The 9,972-nt window shown below is 41.1% G+C and overlaps 1 protein-coding gene across 1 annotated transcript in view; it reads left to right on the top strand.

Moving 5' to 3' along the window:
* The window catches only part of LOC136505694 (uncharacterized), a 181,636-nt gene that overhangs the window by 97,640 nt on the left and 74,024 nt on the right, over positions 1–9,972 (top strand). The window lies entirely within an intron of this gene.

Here is a 9,972-nt window from a genome sequence, read left to right on the forward strand (position 1 = left end):
AAAAACTTTGACAAGAAACCTTGTAAGTAAAACTTGTGAAAGAAAAGAGTATAATATGATGCTGGTATAGGTCAACATTTAGGAGATGTCTCCCCCTGATTCTGGCAAATCTCAAAGTCGCCACATACCAATTCCATGTACCAATTTTTGAAACATAGAAGTTGGTAAGGACTTAGTAAATAGGTCAGCGAGATTATCACATGACTTGATTTGCAAGATGTTTATTTCCCCGTTTTCTTGTAATTCATGGGGATAAACCAGTTTAGGAACAATATACTTAGTGATATTGCTCTTTATGTAACCTGTTTGCATCTATGTAACACAAGCGGAATTATCTTCATAGATAATTGTAAGTGATTCAATTGAACCAATACCACATGACTATTATATGTGGTTAATCATTCTGCGAAGCCATACACATTCTCGTGATGCCTCGTATAGAGCAATAATTTCAGAATGATTAGTAGAGGTCGCCGTCAGAGTCTGTTTAGAAGACTTCATGAAATAGCTGTACCTCCATGTAAGAATACAAATCCAGTTTGGGATGGGGACCAGATAAGTAACCAGCATCCGTGTATCTAATCATATTGGGATCATGATTTCTCTTAAAGAATAAACCAAGATCCTTTGTGCCACTAAGATATCTGAGGATATGCTTCGCTCACGTCCAATGACGATGAGTTGGATTGGCACTATGTTTAACTAGTATGTTCACTGCAAATGCAATATCAGGCCTGGTGCAATTTGCAAGATACATAAGTGCTCCAATGACACTAAGATATGGAACCTTGGTCCCAATATCTTTTCTCCAATATCTCGTGGTCTAAATGGATCTTTCTCTATTTCTAAAGAACGAACAACCATCGAGATTTTGTTATGATATGATTTGTCTATATTGAATTTCTTCAATATTTTCTGGATATAGGCTGATTGATGCACTAAAATCCCTGAAGGACGGTGCTCAAGTTGTAAGCCTAGGCAATATTTGGTCTTACCCAAATCCTCCATCTCGAATCCACATGATGGAAATTGTATCTCAAATGATTGCATAATTATTTCTGTATCATAATGATATCAAAATAACCAATATACGCAATCATGCTTAATTATACACAATGTATGTTGCGATTTGTATTTGGATTCAGAATATGAAGTCCATTGGGACTTATACGTCCGAATCTATCAAATTCATTTGATCTGCCAATTATTGAATTTGGAAAACTTCATTTTCACACATACCATGGGGTATGCTATGCTGGGTCTCTGCGTGAAACCATATGCTACAAGCTCTCATTGTTCACCACCTTGCTTCTGAAAAGAAACTCTGTGAGGGAAGATATTACTATGGTAATACTTCTCATCATTGAATAAGAGCAATCTCCTCAATTGCCACCTTTTAGTTTGACCAAATTTGAGTGTGAAGACACTCTGCCTAGGATTTTTGGTCTGGATCCAGTAAGGTAAAAAGGCAATCTTTGAGGAGTATATGCCGCGATAATTTGTAGTCTTTAAATGATTGATTCAGTTCTTGAAATCAATATAGCATGTGAAAATGTTAACCCTTTTGGACTCTGAGTCATTTCCCATATGGAGTCAGGGTGTTCCAATGTCCCAGGATCAGAATTTGGGTGCACCGTTGATCCGGGTGGATTTTGATCCAGGTTTTGGATGCTCATCCATTTTGGGTGTCTACCAACTTGAGGTTGGCTTGGATTTACTGATTTGGAGGATATTGTCCTCGGTATCCTCGGACGCTTACTTGGAGCATTATCCTTAGGAGCGGCCGTACTTCTCCCCCTCTTCGTTGGAAGTGGGAGTTGAATGGTTTTAATTGGTACCTCCATTCTTTCGGGCGCATTATAAGTAGGATAAGAGGATTTTTTTTTGACACCCTTATTATCAGTAAATGTTTCTGGCAGATTCTTTGCAATATGATGCAAATATAAGACATTCTAAACAATTAGGTTTAGAATTTTTGGTACGTGAATGTGAGGATTGCTCTTTTGATTCCTGGCATTCTTAATGTGGTATAAATCTCCCCCTAATGCCTAGAATTATCCTCAAATGTGATCAACATACGAGCAATTTATAAATCCCTTACAGAGTTACCTCTTGGGATCCCTAATGCCCATTGGTATGTTGGGGTGGTGATATGGGTATGTGAAAACATACTCGATGCGCAGATGGGAAATGTTTGGCTGCGGCCAAAGTTTCACGTACATACTGCAACGGAGGGAGTTGTATAAGTGCAGCTTGATGAATTTGAATTAACGATGCGGTGTGTAAGGCCGCATGAAAACAACTTAGTTCGGATAAATTACAATTCTATTTTAATATGTCATGCAATTTGATTCTCAATAAGAGACTCAATAAAACCATTATTGGTATGGACATAAGGTACTTGATATATAGTACCCAAAAACCAAACTGTTCCATATAAAATGGATTTGATCCCGCGTCCAGGATAATTTGCTCTAAATTGAAGATTTCGAGCAATGTGTTTGGTATAGTGATGGTTCTCATGACTAAGAGACACACCTAGGACTATATTATGGATGCATAAATGTGCATTACATAGTATCTTTATGGTCCATAAAATGGTAAATAGAGTCACATTTATGTTCTTGAATTTCTTCAAGAAATGTAGTGGCTCATATTTATGCTATGACCAATAGAATTGATAATAATTCTCAAATTATCTCTATAATTGAATAACCAAGGCAAATGTGCCAAGTCTTATTGACATCAAGAGAGAGAATTATTTGTACGCAACATTGGATACAGGTTATGTATGTGTAGTCAAATCCAACTGAGGATGTCTTGTTTAAGTATTGTCATATCCGTTGTTAAGAGAAAAATACTCCTCTTAGATGTCATCTTGGGGTTTCCATATGAAAACCACATTAACGGATATCTCTATAATTTTAATTGGGTACATTTTGGAATCAGAATACAAGAATGGATTCATGATTATTATTTGAGTACCAATAGGGAGTATGATAGTAGCACGACCAAAGTCCACTATCATGACATCACGTCAAGCGATTAACAAAATATTTTCTTGTCTCTATGTAAGAGTTTAGGAATATTTTGCTTCCCTATATATAGAGTTTGTGGTGCAACTATCCACTAGGCAAAATTCCTCTTTGCATTTGGATTTACTCCCGTATAGGTCTATATATAGCATGAAGAATATAATGACATTCTTTGCAGATATATAGATTTTATACAAGTTAATTAATGAAATATCAAACGTGATGGCACATTATTGTGATATTCAATTGAAATTGATGACAACATTTTATATTACAACACCAAAATAGGACGTAGATACTAGGTATCTTTGTAAATGGAAGACAAATTTGGTCTCCAAAAATGGATCAAGCGAAGTAAATTCGATGATCGTGCTCTCCATGCTCATAAGACCCACTTATTAATTAAGTATTTGGTTGCTACTCGGTTTCTTCATGAAACTTGTTGTGAACAACTGGCCTTCCTGGTGGTGTCAGGTTGAAGATAGAAGCGTGCTTCATATCTTTATTGTTGAGCTGGATATTTATGTCTAATGGATTTGTAATACCGATCAATTAAATGTTTTAAGGCATGACATTTCCAAGTTGTGCGGCTGTATCATACACAATTGGGACAAAATATGGTTCTGTCATATTTGGGAAATGTCTTGACCCTAAAGAATGCACGGGACTGCTACTTCTTTTTGCGTTAAATCTTACCATTAAAGTTCTATGGATGTCATTGCTACATGGCATCGAACTTGTAATGATTCTGGAAATTCAATGTACTTCAGATGATAGAGCATCACTATAATGCTAATGATGATTCCTCGATAAGAGTTTATCATACACTTAGACCTGAAGTAATATAGGAATTAATCTAGAATACATTTGGTAAGTAGTGTGCTTTCGCGAAGACGCAATGTTGGGGGATATTTTGGAACAACATAATTATATTCTCAAGTGGACTTAAGATCCTAGAGATAAAGTTGTGGCCAATCATAGTTGGTATTGGACAGAATGACTGTCTTGTGTTGTTCGTATCAATCATTGAAAACTAGCCATATAGTGCTTCGATTTGCATCCATCGAGATACACATATGTGTGTTCTGGATGTGTATGGTGCTTTATTTAAAATAAAACTCCATACTTAATTGATCATAAATGGTGATGCTCTCTTATGAGGAGCATCAAATATTGCCATGAATCCATAGAACATCAAGTTTAACATTACGTCCATTGACCATGTTAGATAATGGTGACCATCAAGAGCAAGAGATCAAACTCTTTGCTGGCTACTATTCTAACAAGGTTTAAACCATAGATTTTTTGAATTTACGCTAAGGGTAAATTTAAAATTGCTATGGTGATGTTGTATTAATTAATGCAAAAATAAATAGGAGACAAGATGTATCTCACTAATAGTGTAAACCTCATTTATGCTAACACATTAGAGGTAGCCATCATAAAGATATAGACCTTTAATAATATAGACATAGTCTGTTAAACAGTAGATGCCAAGTGGTGTATGCAATTTGTATAAACATATTTTAAGGTAATCATCAAAAAATTGATGTAGACCTTAGTTAATCCGCAAACGAATTGGGTACGCACGTTGAGGATAGTCACTAAATTATGGACTTAGTGTAGATCCCACAGTAGCAACTATGGTGCTACCTTGTGTATGGCTAATAGGAATGCTGATTAATGATATTCATCTTGTGAAAAGATGTAGACCGTATGTTCCAATTTGTGATGTTAGGTACGCACATTGAGGATAGTCACTAAGAATTTAGTGTAAATCCCACAGTAGCAACTATGGCGCTACCTTATGTATGGCCAACATACAATGTGGAACATTTGTGTTGTACAAATAATGAGATAATACACTTCATTGATTTTGCATTAAAAATGTAAGCGCTATAAGCTTTAAATAAAGCATAAATAGGTTTAACATAAAATGAAAATTGCAAATAACAAAGTAGTTACAATGCAAAGGTTGTGATAATTATATTACATGTTTATTGGGTTTGCCATTTTGGACAAACACTTTGAACAATGTAATGATTATACTACATGTTTATTATGTTTGCCAATTTGGACAAACACTTTGAACATGCAATTTTAATAGCATATGTTTATTGGGTTTGCTAATTTGGACAAACGCTTTGAACAGTACTAAAAAAAATTCCAGAAAACATAAGATCTGGAAAGCGAATTTACAGTGGTAAATTCATCTGCAGCAGTACATGTCATGATGCAATTCTTGATGACACATGGGTCTCAAAAATACTTATTTACTGAGGTAAATATTGTGCATCATATTGCATTTTAAACCTAGGGTCTAAAATTAATATTTACATGAGGTAAATATAGTATGCTACAGACATGTTAAAACCTGAGGGCTTAATCATGAATCTGGATTACTATAATAATTCATGAAGATCATTATGTAATTCATAAGTAATAAGGGGGATTTTTATGCAAAAACCGCATAATCTTATCCCTTCCACACCGACGGTTTCCGTCGCTTGGACGCACGGCTTCTTCGTGGGAGTCCATCCGCCGCCGAACTGGCCTCTTGCCGCCGGCGCCGCCTTTCCACTTCACTGCACTGCCGTCCCCGTCGACCTTCAAGCCGAGGAAGACTCCTCCTCATCGGAGGAGATGAAGCGGCCGCCGCTGGCACGACGTGGGCGCACCAGGCGTTGGAGCCGGTCAGCGCCGTCGCCATGTGGGGGGTCGACCGCGGGCGCAGGAACTGGCCGCTGCGCGAGGGCCTGGCCGCCGAGCGCAAGGCTGCAGCCACGGGATCGCCTCCGCGGGCACGGGGCGGGGCGCGCTGCCGCGGGCTCGGGGCCGCCGATTGGAGCAACCGCCGGCCGACCGTGTGGTTCCGTCGCAGTCCCTGCGTGCGGACGCGCAGGAGCCGGGAGCCTTCGCCGGTCGAGCGCGTCGCCGCCGCATATGGGCGGTCGGGAACTAGATCCATCCGGTACCATGGACGTCTCACGGCGAGCGCCGCGTGGGAGCAGGGACGTTGAAGGGCGTGAGGCCGCAGGCGTGGGGCCTCTGACTGGGCCGGCCGTCGGGGTAGCCAGCCGCGGGCCGCAGGTGCGAGGCCGCCGCCACTGCAGGCGTGGACGGCATCGGCCGCGCGCTCAGGGGCACGTGCGTGCCCAGCCAGAGCCGCTCGCCGCGGGCGTGAGGCCGCATCCGGCCTCTAGTGCTCGGCATCGGTGATTAATGAAAGAAAATCATGATGTCTTACGTGCAAGATGCTAGTAACGATGCCGGCTGTCTTGCAGTGATTGTGGACAGCGCCAGCGAGGCCGGATGCATGGCGTTCAACAGCAACAGCGCCGATTCTCCTGGGCGAGTCCTCCAGCGAACAGAACTGCTTGTCCGGCCTTCTTCTCAGGGAAGAACATCGTGGCTGATAACGTGTTAAAGTGTGAACGTAAATGAACAAGATTTGGGAGAACTATCTCTTTCATTGATCTCTGAAATATATTTATACAAGTGAAGGGGTGTCACGAAGGGACACGGCTGTTCTCCAAAGGACATGCCCTTTGGAGTAAAACTAACTATCTAATCCTATCCACTAATCTTGTAATTGATGGATGAGATCACTTCGTGAATAGGTGTCTGTTTGTGGTGTCGTTGATGAGATCACCGAAGGGGTGTCTGTTGAGAGACACCATTTCGTAACACTTTTAATACATCCAAATGAAAACACTTGCAACACTCGTACGAAATAGCTGAAACACTTGCAACAAGCGTCTGAAACACCTGCAAAAGCTTATCAAAACTCTTGAAAACCATTGTAAAATATGCAACATCCAGATAAAATAGTTGCAACATACGTGTGAAACATATACAATATCCAATTGAAACACTTGCAATGAATGTCTAAAAAAACAGATAAAACATTTAGAACATACACTTGAAATGGACGTCTATAGCCATTGCAACATGTGCAACATCATGATCTACTTTTGCAACATCAAGATGAAACTTTTGCAACATCGAGATGAAACATCTAAAACACTTAAAATACGCAATGTCACCTTGCTGCTTGGACGAGGTACCCGAGGAGCGTGGGCATGGCGAAGGAGAGCGTCGCGACGGCCAGGAGCTTTCACACACCGAGGACGCGGTCCCCACCAGGGAGGTCCGCGTTGATGAACGCCCGGAGGAGTTCGTCGTTGTCGTCCCCCGCGACACCGAAGACGTCCAACTTGTTAACCACACCGGTGTCGACGAGGTTCTAGAGGAGTGGGCACGGTGTGGAGGCAAATGCAGCGCGGAGAGGGATGGGGGCGCCGTGCAAAGTGGGGCGGACGCCCAATTCGTTGAAGCCGCGATGAGCAAACTGTTGATGGGGGTTATGTCACTGGTAGAGATGAAGGAGAGATGATATAAGGAAGTAGGCTGATTGCTGTTGGGCCCAGTTCGCTGCGCAAGCCCAACAATGGGGGGCGTCCAGATGCACAGACACCCTAATCATAGCATTAACGTTTACAAATTGATGCAGTTAACTAGCTGAATACTAAGGCCGGTTGGAATAGTAAGCTCTACCAAGCTGGGCTCCTCAGTTACAGCACTGTTTACCTAAGCAGCTCTTTCGCTAATTTAAACGTTACGTGTTGTTAAGTCATTTTTATTTAATCAGCCATTTATTTATGTTTAAACATCTGTTTGGCCCTGTATGTCAGTCGTTTAAATAGGTCATCAGCATCCATTGCACATAGTACACCCATATCATGTCAGCATTACAGCAAGATATAAGTTGTCGAGTTTGTTGGGCTGCATGGATTACAGAGAGCTGTATATACAAGTATAAGCAATTAAGCATACAGATATATGGAGGTCACACCAGAATCAAGAAATAGTCATCTTCGAGGTACAATACATGAGCAAACTTTATGCCATATTTTAAGCACGGCAAGAAATTGTGCAAAAACTATACTACAAGGCAAAATAAAAACAAAAGATCACAAGAAATTCTTAAAGTTAAAATGAAAAAAAAAATATCTTGAATGTTAAGAGCAATCAACAAATCAAGCATATCCCTCAGAATGCCACATCTCAACAGTGTATACAGACATATTGGTTCCTTCAACCTCCCATCAGAGTGATGAGGAGGGAGCACCAACTGAATGAGCACTCAGATTACTAAAATGTTCATCACAGGGATATGCAGAAATTACACGCACAATATACAAGAGCCAAGAAAAAGGGAAACCGACATTCTGCCAACATGTCACAATGCAACTGCTGATTTGATCTAGTCTTATATCAGCTATAAGCAAAACTTCCCGAAGCAAGCAAAATACATCTCAATTTATCAGCTTGCTGAGAAACTTTTTCCCCGTCTGTAACTAGAGAATTTTCAAATGATAGGCCAGGATTATATGCTCTATCATATTATGGCTAGTTGCTACTGTAGAAAAAGATGCCATTTAATCTTGACACAATTGGATTATGATCAGATTAAACTTCCACAGCATCATAGTATTTCTCAACCAGTCATGCTAAGTGCACAAGAACCATCCAAATAGCATCAGACCATTGCATTGTAGCAAAATTGCATTGTAGTCGATGGTGTAGTCGGGCAAGAAGAGGGGATGGGGGTAAGTGCTGTGAGCGTTGATAACCTAGGTCTGGCAAACTAAACAATGTACACTAGCAGACATTCCTATAACTACTTATGTACTACCATGGATACACTCCGTAGAAAAACTTAATTATGCACATATATGTAGTAACGTAATGCAAAGATGTATGAATACAATATAATATGTATCATATGTATGTGGACAAATCCATAGGTCCACAGGTGTGGCGAATGGAAGGAACTTCCTCTAGACAATCAAAGAAGAGGCAACCCGGCAAAGGAGAAGCTGAAGTGTCAGGTGCCTGCACATATTTCTTTACTTTCCCATCCTCTCATGTATTTGTGCAAAAGTCATGTTCTGCCTATAATCAGTTCGAGGACGTCATGACCATCTCCTTTCCATTTTTTTCATACTCTTGCTTGCTAGATCTCTTGTTATCATCTCTAATTGTAGGTTACTTTGTCCCGTTCTGATGATTTCATTCTTTGGACATTTAAGGGACATGCTCCATTGTAGGTAACATTGTGCCTAGTTTTGTTGTCTTTGTGTGCTCGTGTTATGCCTACCACTGTTTTGGCACGCTCCCACACAACCTGCACAAAGGCACGCGCATGCCCGTGAATAATGGAGAATGACCCTTAACCAGGCAACAACTGCTGCCACAGTGTTACCTCACCATCGTTCATGTCGTGTGTGCCTACCATTGTTTAGGTGTGCATCCACAGGAACTACGCAAAGGCACCCGCGTGCCCGGAAATAATGGAGAATGCCCTTGAAGTGCCCAACAACTACTGCCACAATGTCACCTCACCACCGCCCTTGGCACTACACGACATCACCCGTGTCGACGCCACAGTCGCTCGCATTAAATGCGGTTCTTGCGCTGCTGGATACAACTCCATCCTTCTAGCTATAAAATTTGGTACCTCAGAGGTCTTCCATATCTCAAGAGGTAACACATCCTAGCTCAACTTCCTTCCCATCGAGTATCATCCCTCTCTCCCCATTTCTCTGCTCTCCTATAGGAATCGAGCGGCTACAACGGCCTTCCTCTTCGCCGGTGTCCTTATCAAGGTGAGAAAACCATGACCATCTTTATAAAATCTTACCCTCTCCTATATATTACAAAAATGACTTACCCTCCTTTTCCTTGCAGATGGCAGATGAAGAGTGGACCACTAGCTACTGCCTAAACAAAGATGGTTTTCCCAAGCTCCTATATGCCACCATGTCCAGGATAGGTCTTTTGGATCACCCACAGTATGTAGGTAGAGAATATGAGGAGTATGGCACAGAGCGGTGCGAGGTCATCATCTATGTTGGAGGAAGTAAAGATTTCC

Source organism: Miscanthus floridulus, chromosome 14, assembly GCF_019320115.1.
Source record: "Miscanthus floridulus cultivar M001 chromosome 14, ASM1932011v1, whole genome shotgun sequence".
NCBI lineage: Eukaryota > Viridiplantae > Streptophyta > Magnoliopsida > Poales > Poaceae > Miscanthus > Miscanthus floridulus.